Source organism: Nylanderia fulva, unplaced genomic scaffold, assembly GCF_048542155.1.
Source record: "Nylanderia fulva isolate GAGA-0341 unplaced genomic scaffold, ASM4854215v1 Scaffold11, whole genome shotgun sequence".
NCBI lineage: Eukaryota > Metazoa > Arthropoda > Insecta > Hymenoptera > Formicidae > Nylanderia > Nylanderia fulva.
Genome location: NW_028189302.1, coordinates 2,719,076 through 2,735,186, shown reverse-complemented (window position 1 = coordinate 2,735,186; position 16,111 = coordinate 2,719,076). Strand labels below are relative to the sequence as shown.

Sequence of the window (16,111 nt, the reverse complement as noted above, 5' to 3'; positions counted from 1 at the left end):
AATATATTTTTACTTCTATTTTTTTCTTAATTAATAATCGTAATTTTTAATTATTTCAATTTTTTTTTGTTATTTTTTAATTATTAGAGATTTAGCAAGAGTTGAATAATATATAGTTGAAGATATGCTATTAGGGTGTATACTGTCGGAAAAAAAATTTTGAAAACCTATTCTCACGGAATGTTTTACCTTGAAAAAGCAGAAAATTCTCATGAAATTTAATTAGTATTCAGGGAATTTAAAAAAATTGCCGCTTTAATAATCTTATTCTTATTTAGTACTGAAAAAATATATGTCTGACAAATCTTTGCACTATTGAAGTTTTCATTAAAATTTCATGTGATTTTTTTATTGGCATCTATTTTTAGTATCAATAATTGTTCAATTTTTTTATATTTAATTATTTATTAAATAAATGAGTAGACCTGGCTATGCTCTTATATTTTTACTTCTATTTTTTTCTTAATTACTAATCGTATTTTTTAATTATTTCAATTTTTTTTGTTATTTTTTAATTATTAGAGATTTAGCAAGAGTTGAATAATATATAGCTGAAGATATGCTATCAGGGTGTATACTCTCGGAAAAAACCTTGAAAACCTATTCTCAAGGAATATTTTACCTTGAAAAAGCAGGAAATTCTCATGAAATTTAATTAATATTCAGGGAATTTAAAAAAATTGCCGCTTTAATAATCTTATTCTTATTTAGTACTTAAAAAATATATGTCTGACAAATCTTTGCACTATTGAAATTTTCATTAAAATTTCATGTGATTTTTTTATTGGCATCTATTATTAGTATCTATAATTGTTCAATTTTTTTATATGTAATAATTTATTTATTATTTATTAATTAATCAGTGAATGCATGTTGCAATGCCTTATGTATATCTCTTTCAATTTGTCCGATTAATTTCACGTATATCTTTAATGATTCTATTTAATGCAGTTTGCTACTTTAGATATTTGTCTTACTTTTTTTCGCGCAAATCAATATACATATTATTGTTCCGACTTGTCGCTTTCAATATATATAATTATATACGTCTTATCGAAACCTTAACGCTCGGAATGAATTCAACGTCTATCCGTCGACAATTGATTGATCGCGTTTTGTGGTGTTATCGCGATGCGATGTGATTCGCGGTTCTGGACTATCTCGAGCAATTGGACAATAGAAACGGAGCGAGAGAGAATCTCTCTCCTCCTGACCTTCATCTCCGCGATCCGCTTTGATCTCTTTCTCGCTCCGATCCTTCGACCGAGGAGGGAGATTTCCGCGTCCGCGCTCCCTCTTCAAAATATCAACTAAACGATAACCGTATTTATTATTCATTCGGCCGCCTCCCTTCTCGTACTGCGCGCGTCCCCAATTTTACAAAGTAGTTTTTCAAAGAATTCCGCGAGCGGCCTGCATCGCCCATGAGACAGTCAGGGGTGCGTGTCTGTGTGTGTAGGGGTAAAAAAGTGCTGGTGGATCGCCGATGGAAGAGCCTTCACCTCTTCGGAATTATCATATTTTCGATGCGTACATATCCTTAAGAATAAGAGATAGAAATAAGCGTGTCTATCGTATACAAGAGAGATGCATCATAAAATAAGTGGAATTGATTAATATTAAAATTATAAGTTGCACTTATTAAAAATTATTAATTATCAGGCATTATTACTTACAAATTACTTAAAAATTGTAAATTACACTCGGAATGTTTAGGCCATGCTCTTAGCAAATATGCGAGAGTCGAGTAAATTTTCATTACTGCATAATTCATTCGCTTTTTCCATAAAGTATAGATTTTCGATACATATGTTAATTTACAAGCTTGCTCCGTTTTTTTTTTACGCGTCCCACACGAAGAAACGGAGATTAATTGAAGGATTTGTGCGCAATAGATCTCTCGTGACGAAAAGGAAAGAAATACATAAACTGACGGATCGAATCGAAGCGAGAGGCGAAGCACTATTTCGGCGGAAATCGAGTCTCGAACAATCCCCGATAGACAACAAGCAGAAAAGAAAGACATCCGACAGATCGGGTTATCGAGATTAACGCGAATACATCGAACCCGTGTGCGATTGCCGGTTTCCTTCGTATTCTCCAAAGATCGAAAGCTAGTCCGTCCACACAATCCAACGATATCAATTACTCTGTCCGACGTTGAGTTTCGACATCAGAGCGGATTAGACGCGCCCGATGAACTTGGAGAATCTCCATTTAGTTCTGATTCAAGATCGCTTCAGCTTCAAATAAAATTTGCGATACACTCGTCTTAGGGAGGTAATAATAGTATATCTTATTGATCATTCAAAATTTCAATTTTAGCATCTGAAAATTTAACTCTGAATATTGAATAATATTTTTCACCGAATTAAATTTCTAATAATTAATAAATATTTATTAGAAGTGTTATCTTATAAAATTAATATTTTACAATATTTATATTAATAATGAAATTAATATTAATAAGGAACAATAAGATTAATATTGTTTTTTTAATATTATTATTATTTTATAATATTAATCCTATTATTTAGTATAAATATTGTATAATACTAAAATTATAAAATACTATAATAGTATAAAAAATTAATTTTATTTGAGGAAGATATACATAGGTATAATATATAACACTTAAGTGTATTTGCGAAATGTTATATCTTATACTTATTTAATTTTCGGCATTCTTAATAAAGTCGAATGAAATTCAATAAAAGTGAACGTAAAGCCAATATCGATGACATCTGCCTGGTTTTCCGATATAATTTCGCTCTCGACTCTTCTCGATCCTTCACACGATCTTGTGATACTTATTCTCGCGCGCGTTACATTCCCTCCCCGAGATCAGACGCCACTTTTCTTTTCCGTTTCCTGCGCTCATTCTCCTGCCTATGACCAAGTCCCCGAGGATAAAGGGGATCAGAGGAAAAAGGGGATATGGATTGACATTCGAATTCCGCCGGTAAAGGATCTCTTTTTCTCGACCGGTCATTTTTCTTACCCTCATCACACTCCGGCGCGAACCTCACCCTCGCGTTGGCGAATCCGGCTCGCGGTTTAACAAACTAGATTCATCAAATTCGACACCGATCGTCCATCCGTCGGTTGGTCGATTTCTCGTTCTGGATTTCGCGCGCATAAGGTTACATACGACGCGGTAAGAATTGAATATTAGCATCTTGTCGGTATAATGCCGCAGTTGTAATCTTTCACATAATAAGATTGTTCAAAAAATAGCAAATTTTAAATAGCTGTAACTTTGTTTCCAAAAATGATAATTTAAATTTGAAAAAAGGCTTTTAAAGCTTGAAATCTCTATTTTCGAAAGATCATAGCTTTTTTCATTTTCTTCAATTCTGATATTTTTTATATACAAAAAACGACAAACGTAACAAAATAGAAATTTTTTTTTCATTTTGTACACATGTCGCATGCACAAGAAGATTTGGAAAAATTTTTTTGATATTTTCACGTTAAAGTCTGAACTTTTCCCTGCAAAATCATTTTTTTAAATTTAAATTTCGATCTTTCCTTATTAAGTTATCGCAAATTGAAGAGAAAATGTCATTTTCGCTTTAATCGTTCATAACTCCGTCAAAAATCATCGTACAGCAATTTTCGGAATAGATTCTTAAAGCTGAATCTTTGCTCTATGGTATGATATAGAAACTGAATTTTTTTAAACTCGTGAACTTGTTACAAATAGGTGAAAAGAACGAATAAATTCGCGAGCGCACCACATGGAGGTTGTACGATTGGATTTGTTCTTTGAGTGAAGCTATGATGATGTCGGCGGGAATTTTGGAAATGATGTGCAACTTTACATTTTATAAATTTTATGTCGGGGCAGTTAAAAGATTATTCTACCACAGATTTTACTTTTTTTTAAATTTTTTATTAAAGCAAGATTTTTTAACATATTGTACATACACATCGATCATTTTAAACATATTTATTACTATAAAGATTATTATAAAGAAATTATCACAAGTGATTTTTTGCCAAGTTTGGGGGAGGTACTAGAAGGCACAAAAATTTCAATCGATAAAATTTTTTTAGTCACTTTACGTAACTTTTTTCAAAGTTTAAATAAAAAGGAGAAAACCCGTGAATTTCTTCATTATTTTCACTTATTATGTGAAAAATTCACGAATTAAAATAAATTTAGTCTCTATATCATACTATAGAGCAAAGATTCAGCTTTAAGAATCTATTCTTAAAATTACTGTACGATGATTTTTAATGGAGTTATGAACGATTAAAGCAAAAATGACATTTTCTCTTCAATTTGCAATAACTTAATAAGAAAAGATCGAAATTTAAATTTAAAAAAATAATTTTGCAGGGAAAAGTTCAGGCTTTAACGTAAAAATGTCAAAAAAAATTTTCCAAATCTTCTTGTGTATGCGACATATGTACAAAATGAAAAAAAAATTTCTATTTTGTTATGTTTGTCGTTTTCTGTATGTAAAAAATATCAGAATTGAAGAAAATGAAAAAAGCTACGATCTTTCGAAAATAGAGATTTCAAGCTTTAAAAGCCTTTTTTCAAATTTAAATTATCATTTTTGGAAACAAAGTTACAGCTATTTAAAGTTTGCCTTTTGAACAATTTTTTTGATCCTTTATTCTGAGGAGTGTATATAATAATTAAAAGCGAACTTAAATAATTTTTCTCAGATATACATTATAATGTCTTATCTGTCACTTTTCAGAATATTTATACATGTATCAGCTTGGCATAAAAAAGATATTGATCTCGATATTAATTCAATTAAGATTCAATTATCGCATTTAATATATATTTTTTCCATCGCTTTCATATTTGATTACCTTTGATAATATCCAGAACGGGACGGAGAAAAAACGGGGATATTCGTACGACACACTTGGAGCGAGCAGCTCCTTCCACGGTTGTTGGTATATTGACACGAGGAATACTGCGCTAAATCATCTGTCACCCCCAAGTTCACCCTCGTAACATCATCCGGGAAACTCTGAAGTCTCTAGCTGTCTATCTGCCGTCACTCACGAAAGCTTCTGCCGTGTTACGAGGCGACCCCTCCTGTGCTCTTCCTCCCTTAAAATAGGGTGTTTACACCTAATCGCATTTCAAGGGTCCAACTGATTAAAAAGACACCGTCCGACTTGACGAGCCGTTCTCTAATACTGACTTTTCCTTAATGTGTTTTGGACGCGTGAAAGTTCCAAACCGATACCTTGCGGAGATCACAAAACAATCAATTGCTTCGAAATGATCTCACATCTCTCGTCGAAGTTGTAGCGTCTTATGTTACCGGTTTTTGTTCGTTTCCGTGATAAAAGCGTTCGATGTAATCCAATTTGTTCGAAAGGATTAACAGGTAATCTGGACTTATCGAGTAACCTGCACCGCACGAGTTCAAGAGTTTCAGAATTTATTGAATTATTGGATATATTCTCGGGTCACACAAATTTATCCAAGATACTCAAACACGATCGCCAAAGCTTGTAAAATTAAAAATTCAATATTTTGTATATACGCGGATAAAATCGCTTTTGTCTAAATTACTTAAATTATTGACGAAAGTAGTTTACTTTCAGATTTAAAATACTATCACACTCAAAATTCAATCCGTTTTACTTTCTCAGAACTCTTTGAACTAATCAATGAAGGGGTGAATTAATTCTTCTTTTCTATATAAAAAAACAAAAAATGTATATTATTCAAAGTTCCCTGTATACTCTGACAATTCTCTCGAACTATATCCTTCTATCAAATCAGGTCTACATCCCGGAGAGATGACAAAGCGCTTGAGCACAGATCTTCTAGGAAAGCATCGAGTTTACGCAAGCGAGATTTCTCGCTTTCGCGACGCGGCGACGAGATCGCGGTTTGCGGAGCCGAGCTTGGAGGGTTTGACCTAATAAGGGATTATTGCGCCTCCGTCGCTAAAAGGAACGAGAGACATCGGCATCGTCGTCGTCGACGGAAGAAGAATGGAAAGAGCAACGAGAGCAAAGTAGACAAGTCGGAGGGAGCCAAAGTCTCGATGCGCGGCATGTTGCACAGAATCGTCCGCGAAAGAATTTCATCCCACCCCACGTCGTCGTTGCCCCGGAAGAACCCTCCTTGTAGAATGCGGCAGCTTTTACAGCGTCGGTGGGCACCACTACCACCACCGACGCTATACCACCTTCTACTCTTCTTCGTTCTCTTCCTCGTCTCCTTCCAACCCCCTCCGTTCCTCGCAGGAGGAACATGGCTCCCGGCAGGAGATCCGTCCGTCCACACCCTCGCTCCCGAACACCCCCTCCCCCTCCCCGACACACTTCCCTTCCTCCCTCCCTCGGCGTCAGTTCCCCCCGTTGCATTTTAAATCAAAGCCTCGGAGGTAACGCAATCACCAGGCATCACGACGCTTCCACAATTTTCTACTTTAAGCTACTTTATGTATTAGTACCCCCGCCGTGTCTCTCCCCGTCCCCTCACCCCCTTCCTCCTTCTTCCACCCGTCTCTCGTTTCTCGTCGACGGCGCGCAACCCTCCCTCCCTCTCTCCCTTTTACCCCCTTCGCTACGACAGTGCTCGTCACACCCTCTCTACGTTTCGCAGCGTTGCTCTTCTGTCTCGGATCTTCCTCTCGCGCCCTCTCCTGGTTTCGTCATCCCGGCTACCGCCACCCATCATCTCCTTCTTCCTCCTCCAGCACGGGGCTGGTAACAAGGTTATTTTATTAAACGAACCTCCGCATCGCCCGCTCGCCAACGTCGCCGGAATTCGAGACGCGCAGCAGCTCGTCTCTAACCGCGAACGAGAAACACCGTCGTCCTTGCAAACAAAATGGGAGTGGGAGAAAGCGTTGCCTTCTCCAGGGTGTTAAGCAACGCGGGTATTAAATAAGGTTGCAGAGACAGGATAGGAAGGAGAGCCGAAAGTCGATTTATCGAATTGCTCGTCTTAAAGTGTGCGATTGCAAAAAAAATTGAGTTAACGAGAATGGAACGAAACATTTATTTGTATTACACGTGCAGGCAAAGTGGCACTTTGTGTGCGTGTTTTCTGTGCGGAAAGCGGCCGATTTCCCACGCTGCCATCTAGCGGCGACGCGGTGAGTGAATAAGCCGCGTTCAAAGCCATTGCTTACGGTTGAGCCGCGTTCAAAGTCATTGTCCACGGCTGAAGCCGTGGGCAATACATTCGCGCACAGAAAACGCGGACAAAGTCACTTTGCCTGCACTTGTGATACAAAATAGTATGTGTATCACGTGCGAATTGACTCGCCTTCGGCTCGTGCGTTTATCCCCCGCACTCGTGACCAATTGTCAACTTTCCGCACTTGATACACAATATACTATTATTTAACATATTAATCCACCCTCGTGTTAAAAGAATATTGTCGACAAATTTGTCGGAATAATTCTGTCCCTCTACTTTTAAGCAAATTTGTTGCACGCATTATATCTACTTATAACTCTGTTTAAGAAGAATGGCATTTTTATTTTTGTAAATTTCTATCTTGAAACAATTGACTGTCAAATTTCATCAAAAAATCCATCGTGGAAATTTAACGCGATACAGAAGCGGTGCTCTCTCTCTCTCTCCCTGTGTAAAAAAATTCGCGAGAATGGAATTTATTTCTCTCCTAAACGAATAATATTTTTTTTCACCCGTCTCCGGTATTTTTCCCTTTTTCCCTTTTTACGACTCGCATCATTCCCTTCTGCGCAAGAATTCCCGCCACGGGTTTCAACCGCGCGAAACGACGGAAACTCGCTTAATGCGTTTCGTGCGGAAAACGCGCGATAGTCCCTTCGTAGTCGCGTGAAAAAGTCGCGGCAGTCTAGCCGCGATAAAGGACGCACCAGAGGGATATTTTTAATATTCCCTTTTTTCGCCTATACTCCTGCATCAAATCGACTGAACGTCACCCGAATGGATGTCCCGGGATGGTCACTTAAAATACCAGGAATTGCACATGTGTTCGCGGTATGCAGCTCGCAAACCTAGTGTAATCTAGTCACTACGTAACGCGATTACGCTCGTAACTTGCGGCCTCTTGTTTTGTCTCTCTCTCTCTCTTTCTCTCTTTCGGTTTCCCTCCCTCATCCCTTCGCTTTTTCAGAATCCCTGTTCTCATCCCTTCTTCTCATACAGCTCGTTCATCCCCCATTACTCTCCTGACTGAAACTCGACCTTCCTTAGAGACGCGAAATAAATATGGTTATTTATATGACATTAATGACAATTTGTGTGGAGGAAATCTATGGTACACGACTATTGTTAGTCTTCAACGAATAGTTGAAATGTCTATGATTTGTAGTGTAACAATGATAAAATTAATAATTTGAAATTAGAATTGGAAAACTCGATTAATGAATCGCACATATGTTTATGTCAGTTACGTATAAATACAAATATTGTATATATATATATACAATATTTCGTTATTTCAATTTTTTAATCGCGAACAAATATAAATCATTTTAGTATAAGACCATTCTTTTATTTTATATTTTATTATCCTTATATTTTTTCCTATAAAAAGATCATTCCGTTACTTATAATGGAAAAATTCATCGTAATTCTCCATTAGCGTTAAATCTGTTTTTAAGCAGCCGTTCCTGTAATCTTTAAGCTTTAACTACTGGAATAATTAATCATCCTTCAAAACTGTAAACTTAAAATTGCGCCGCACACGGCGTGAAGTAAAATGTTCCAAATCGAAAAAGAATAATTAGGAAAAAAGGCAAACACTTTGTAGATATTTTTAGCTCGAGAAAAAAAGCAATGATATTCATTATAAAAATATAGATAACAATATCGAAGAGTTGATAATTATTATCGGCGCTTGCAGCGATTTGCCACTAAGCGTGACAATTTTCATAAATTATCGAATTCAGAAAGCTCGGAAAAACGAGCTACCAGTAAAAAAAAAAAAAGATACAATAACGCTGATACATCGGAACTAATGAAGAAGGGAAAGAAGAACGCGATACGAGCAAAGCATACGAAGCTGGCGAAGATAGCAAACTAAAATTGCATCACTCTATATATGTGTCTGTGTATTTGTGCAGCGTCTATATAAAATAAATCCTACAACAGTCGCATGTCACGAGACATTGGCCACTTGGATATTTATAAGCTTGAATTAATCGCGCAATATATTTTCGATATTCTACCAATAATGTTTGCTCTCACAGCTCAAGTTGGAAAAAATCTACGAAGAAATAAAGGAACTCATTATAACTATCATTTTCATTTGATCTACACGCTAATTGTAAACTTCAGGAAATCCACGTAAGGGAAGTCATCACGGGCCTAAATCTGTGCTCTCCTTGCATTTTGATTTCGCGACATGTTAAAGGATCCTCATCGAGGGGGATGACGACTCGCGAAGGACGAGGAACCGCGGGTACAAGGACTTCGTCATGGACTTGGCGAGGGGAAGAAGAGAAAGGGGTAGGAAAGGGTAAACGCGATTTACACCATGACGACTATCGTCTCCCTCTCTCTCTCTCTCTCTCTCTTTCTCTTCTCTCGCGCAAAGTGCCTACGTGCGGCCACGAAAGGACGCGAGGCGGAGAGGGAAGAAGAAGGGCGAGTTGTTACGACACACCGGGAGAGACAGGAGATTCCGCTCGAGCGGGGGAGTAGCGGAAGGAAAGCAGGGGATGTTTGTCGTACGCGTTATTTGGCCAATAAAACCACGTGGCGGATTGATGATCGTCGTCGGGGAGAGAAAGAGAGAACGAGAGCTGGCCGCGTACACACGCCGCGGGATTGCGGGGAAAAGGGCGCGGAAATCGTATATACGGGAGAGAGAAGGGTAGAAGAGAACACGGGTGCAGGCCACGCCTAGCGATATGCATCACGCACGCGCGGTTCCGCCTATCGTCGGAGCACGCTTCCCGTCGCGACGAAACGGCGGCCACCGTCCGCGATTCCGCCGCGGCCGCGACACGTCGTCGTACGCGACGCATTATCGGTTTGGAGGTCCTGTCGCCTTGCGGCTCGCGTGTCGGCATTCCGAGAGGTTGGCAGAAATAAGGTGAAGGAAGAGAGAGAGAGAGAAGAAAAAGAGGAGTCCTCATCCCAGTTGGGCAGCTGTGCTAGCATTTATGAGATCAACTACTATGTGCGAAGCTGGTTGCTGGCCTGTCTGACGTTTCGGAATTTGGATTCGAGCTTCAGCCACGTGAATGGACCTGCCGAAGAGGATTCTGGAGATTCAAGAACCTCGGTTTATCTGGACCCATTAGGAATCGACCTGTGACTCGTGGCGTCATACGATGTTATGTCAACGAGAAGTTTGATCGTTTCCCCTTTGACGTGAAAGTGCTCGAAGAAAGAGAGAACGTATTCCTGGTTCCTGACAAGTGTCTTTATCACATGCAATTTGACTTGAGATTTGTACGATACGCGCCGTTTTGATCCTTCGCGACTGACATCATTTTCCCTGTCACTATGGTTGACAGTTCGTCGGACTAGCGTGATGATCTCTTATTTGATCGGATGTTAAATTCCAATTCGCGTGTGATTTTCGATTGATATAAAACGGAACCCCCTCGGCTGTCACTCGCAGAAGACCAGCGTACTTCGCACGCGACGGATCGCTTTATTTTGATCCCGTAGTCCAGAATTTAGCAGTTCTCGTGATCGTAAAATCGTGTGGATATAGACACGTCAAAGTTTTCTCGTTATTGAAAAGCGATTAGCTGGATCCAACCGGATATCGAGATCGACGTCCGGATTAACGTGAGTTACAGTCTGCGGGTCAAACTTGAAGGACCGGAACGGACATTTTTGGAAACACGCATGCGGAGTTAGGGACAAAGTTTAGAAGCGACGGTTCACGAGGTTCGGGAAAGTGTGGCGGGAAGTGCGGCGGAATCGACGTCATCATCGATCGAAGATCGAACCGGCGCCCTCGGGAACGTTTGTCGATCGGCTGATATTCGCGACGAGAAGGGGTCCGCGGCAGTGCGGAGGAGATCGGGAAGGTGTTGTTCAGCCACGAGTCCAGGATTCTCACCCCCGGAGGCGGTGCCATCTCGCCGGGGGGCGCGGGGCCACCCGCGAGCCCATCGCCGGGACATTATCATCCCCCTGCGCACAGTCCGCCCCTGGTCAAGGTAAGTTGATCACCTCTTGTTTTCATTGGAGACGTGTGGTTTTTTTCTCGGTTTTTCAAACGGAACTCTGACCCTCCGATTAGCGAAACGCGTTGCAGCAAATATACGAAATCGATGGGAGAAGTTATTTAATTATATATGTGTATGTATAAATAATTAATATCATTATTTGCTGATTAATTTATTGACAAATATTTACCTAATTATTATTAATTTATTAATTGGTTATTAACGAAATAGATATTTTAATTTGATAATTATAATTGAGCTGTTCCGATAGAACATTTAATTTTTTTATCGGTATATAATATGTGATCAATGTTTCTTCGACGACAATAGTTTAAAATTTTCTTTTATCAAAATTATGTTTTCTATTTAGTAAGTTCAGTTATGATTTTGTGGTTCTATGAAAGGTAAAAATGTTTTAATTTAATAATTCTTTATGATGGCAGTAATAACATGTGTTTTTTATACATTCATATTCTCTATGCTTATTTTATTTTATATGTATACTAAGAATATTAAATCACTGAATCCCTCGGCTCTTCGAATAAATAATGTACACTTAACATATACTTCAAATAAATAAATGAAACACAAGTGCTATTTATTAAATTATTCATTGTCAGCGTGACAGAGTTAACAAAGAGATTGAAACAATTGAATAATTATAGTATAACATCAAGCAAGAGCACTATTTTCTTTAACTAATACATTTCGGATGTCCGGCTTTTGAAGCAATATATGTACACTCGACTTCAGACTGTACATTGGCAACATTTTTAAGAAATGTCATTCAATATACAGCAATGAAAAATGTACAAAAACGTATTGAAATTTTGAAAAAGAATTGTAATTTAAAAAGCAAATATATATATATATATATATATTTATTTAGTTATTTATTTATTTATTCAATAATAAATAATTATTTAAAATAAATAATTGATTTAAATTAAATATTTCAATATTAAATACCCATCGTTTATTTTAGCGCAATATTACGTATGCTCACTACTATATTTTACAATATTTATTAATGTCTTATAATATATCATCGTGCTGAGAAATTATTAATTTGATATACGTCCGTAGTTTAAATTTGATCACTATTTCAAACTCGATCGGAATTATGCTGTCACACTTAAGTGGCATACTAGGGTAGAGCGGATGAGCGTAATGAGCACCATAAAATGCATTTATGCACTCGTCATGTTAAATAATGGAAATGAATGATATCGAAAGATTTCTTTTATGTTTTACTTAAAATTATTCTTTATCGCTGATGCATTTTTAATCGCATTATCGATTTACGAATCATTGTGTATATCGTTAAACTTTCAATTGTAGATTTTTTTTTAATAACAAATTCTGTTATTATTATTATTATTATTATATGATGTATGTAAAAGAGCCATTATATACATTCGACTATTGTTACAGAGAGGAAGAAATTATGTTAAGAATAATTTTCGACTATCTCGTTACAAATTATTTTAAAATTAACTATCAATGACAGTTATCCGACAGTATGCGAACTAGTACATGACGTAATAAAGCTTTGAGTAGAAAATTGATGCGATTTAGGCCCTGTTCTATTTTCCATAAATAGTTCGCAACGCAATTAACTTATGCGCCAAAATGGTGCCAGTGATCATAATATGCAAACCATTGAATTTAGTTATTGAAAGTGATTTATATGTATACATATGTATATATATATATTAAACGTAAAATAAAAGTATCAGTAATAATAATTAGTATTTTATTGGTTTATTTTATAAATGAAGAAAAAGATAGCTATGTTATATCTGGTTGCATTATTTCCGAATTTTTAAAACATTGAAAATTATTTTAAAAAATACATAAATATATATGTATATATAAAATAAAATGCATATGTTAATAGATTGTTTTGGCAATAAAGTTAATTTAATTGTAGATGAATAGAATAGCTGGTTAGCAGAGAGAGTTCGACATTATCACATACTATTTTTGATTGAATTGAAAAATATCGGCAGCATATAATTTTGTTCGAAGGATCCCAATTATCATAATTATCTATCGATATCATTTTTATATTTATATGACGACGGCAATAATGTTTCAATTTAAAATCTTGTAATATCCGTGTTGAGAGTTAGATGTTTAAGTAATGTATTATCGTGGCAGAAACTCTTGTCAGCGATCATATTATATAATCCAGCGATACATGGTTATTATGGCATTAGACCCGAGTAACCGATAATTCCGTTTTAGGTTCAAACTTGACTTTACAATAATAGGATTAGAATTTGCGACACGTTCGGGTGACCGTCTATTCTAAGTGTGCTATCTATCCAAACTACCATGCAAACCGACAGCGAGATCACATTTAACCGGTTACTCGAATTAGTACGATAATAATTAATGTGACAGTTATATAGAAATATAAATACATAAGTTATCATTACACAAAATTAATTACGATCAATCTCAGTCGCTAATTAAAATATCATTATTTCTTAACAGTTTTATATAATTTTTACTACAAAACGTTTTATTTATTTTATCTTTCAATGAGATTCTTTGGCCAATTAATTTTTTCTTAAAGTGATAACATTCTCACTTAGCGAAAGAATTTAATTATTTAAAGATATCTCTTATCTAATCGATTACGATCACTATATTGTTTTCCTTATTATTAAATGATTAGAATCATATAAGTCACATATGGATTAAATTTTCGTATATTTGTACCCTGCATTTACTCGCGCGAGATAATAAAAATGTCTAAACATCTCCGAATATATAAAGAGAAACTGCGTCTTACGTCATTTACAACCCTTTAAATCCATCTAAACGAAATATCAACTTTCGTTCAGTCGAACGACAGTCCTCTCCTTGGTTTTATCGGCGAGTTTCATTCCTCCGTCACCCGACATGTGTCCCGGATTCTCCCTCTTCGCGTTACTTCCGGAATCAAGCGCGGTCCCGGAATTTGACGCGACAAGCGCAATACGATATCGTCCTCGGGAAAGCGGTTGCTCTTTATGGTCACGTAATAACTGCGTGGGATGACGGGGAAAGAGGTGGGAGAAAAAGGGGGTGGTTTCGCGAAGGGAGAGAAAGAGAGAGAGAGAGAGACCGGTGAGGGTGGACGAAGAAAAAGAGGCCGACGATGATGATGGGTATAAGGGCGGCTGTCCGAGCTCGTTTTCGTCGCAGACGCAGCTGCGAATCCCTCCGGGGATCGTGCAGCCAACTGTCTGCGGACTTGAAGAAGCCCCGATCGAAACTTAACGCCGAACGATTCTCGAGCCACGATTTTCGGGTATTGGTGCGATTTTACAATATCGTTTCTCCGAGTTGATGAACAAAATAAGATATGAACAGGGTGTCCAGCGGACTCAATGAAAAAAATTCCCTAACTTTTTCAGATTTTCCAGAAATTGATTTTTCCCCTGGCTTTTTAGTATTATTTCTTCCAAATATATCATTTGCATATATCTGTATGATAAATCAATTAAATGTTAAATCATGAAATTCTTGAGATATTTTTGTCAACAATGAAACAATATTATCAAAGTTTTTAATTTTGTTTCTATCAAACATATTGAAATAAAATAATACGACGATGAAAATATAAATTAACGAACACGCTGTGGATGAATCGATTTTTAACAACACAGAAAATTAGCTGGGAGTTAAGGAAAACTTTATATTTATTTAATCAAAAATATTAAATTATTGAGACAAATATATAATAATGTGAAAAAAGAGATAAATAGTTAAATTTCTTCACTTTTTCCCTGACGATTCCAGATATAAAATTCCTTGATAATGCTCGGTTTTCCCTGGCCGCTAGACACCCTGATGAAGCATCCAATAGATAGATTTTAAATATTCCTAATACACTTGAAATTTAGTTACCCTATCTAAATTTTAGCTATATGTTAATTATTATTATTTTTAAGCTATGGTTAAATTATAGCTAAAAATATCAGTTGTCATAATTAAAATTTAGACATGGTAGTAATTAAATTTCAGATATAACATAGAGACAGCTAAGCTATATGATTTTTTTCTCATGCATTAGAGCAGATCAAGAGTCTATAATTTTTTAATACAAAGAGGGTTCATTTATGCAGATATATAATTGTGTATTTAAAGCAGATCTGATAAGTGGATTTAATTTTCAGCGATACTTAAATATGTGTTTGTCTTTATTTATTTAGAAAAACAATTAAATAGATGAATACATAATTAAAATCTCGCTTAAAGCCAAAATGTGTTGGTGCCTTGTTCTATTATTATTATTATGGATGAATTTTTTTAACGTTAGACTATATTGCTTCTGCGACACATCGATTTGAGATCCCCGGTCTTAATGCTCGTTATAGAATTGTTAGCCCAAAACGTAAGAAGGAAGAAGGGCCTTGCGGCCCTGCCGAGGACGCTCGTACACGCGCCCGACACTTTCGCTCTGATTAAGCTTAATTCATTCCGCCGACGAGAAGCGGCAGAAGACGTTCACGCTAAACTGCTCGAAGAGAGCGTCGGCTCGCGCTGTCTGCCGTCCAATCCTGCCAACTTAACCTCATTAATAAATTAATTAGATATTATTGTGTTGGCAGTCAGGGCGGCAGCTGCGGGTACGCGCTTCTTCGAGCTCTTTCTCTCTCTTTCTCTTTCTCGTCTTTATCATATCTTGCTCTGAAACCCGCAGACACTCGGACAGAAAACTACGACAGAAAAGAGAGGGTGAGAGAGTCAGAGGGTCATCCGTGACGTCACTGCGTTTACGATGACAAAATGCGTGTTATAACCGCTCGCCTACTATACCCGCACATTTTTTTTCGACTCGGAATCTTCGACCGATCGAACGATTGTGCACGGTGATGACTCCCTTCCGATTCTGATAGATTTTAATTGACTTGGTGAACAGAGATTTTTATCTTCGACTTGACAATCTAACAAACGGTCCCGAATTTCCACGGATTCTAATTTTCGTAAT

General features: G+C 37.0%; 1 protein-coding gene across 1 annotated transcript in view; it reads left to right on the top strand.

Moving 5' to 3' along the window:
- Window positions 1-9,932: 9,932 nt before the first annotated feature.
- Drgx (Dorsal root ganglia homeobox) overlaps window positions 9,933-16,111 on the top strand; it is a 53,299-nt gene continuing 47,120 nt past the window's right edge. Inside the window, exon 1 of the mRNA XM_085486325.1 lies at window positions 9,933-11,115. The gene's annotated coding sequence lies outside the window, so the exon portion shown is untranslated. The remainder of the gene's footprint in view (window positions 11,116-16,111) is intronic.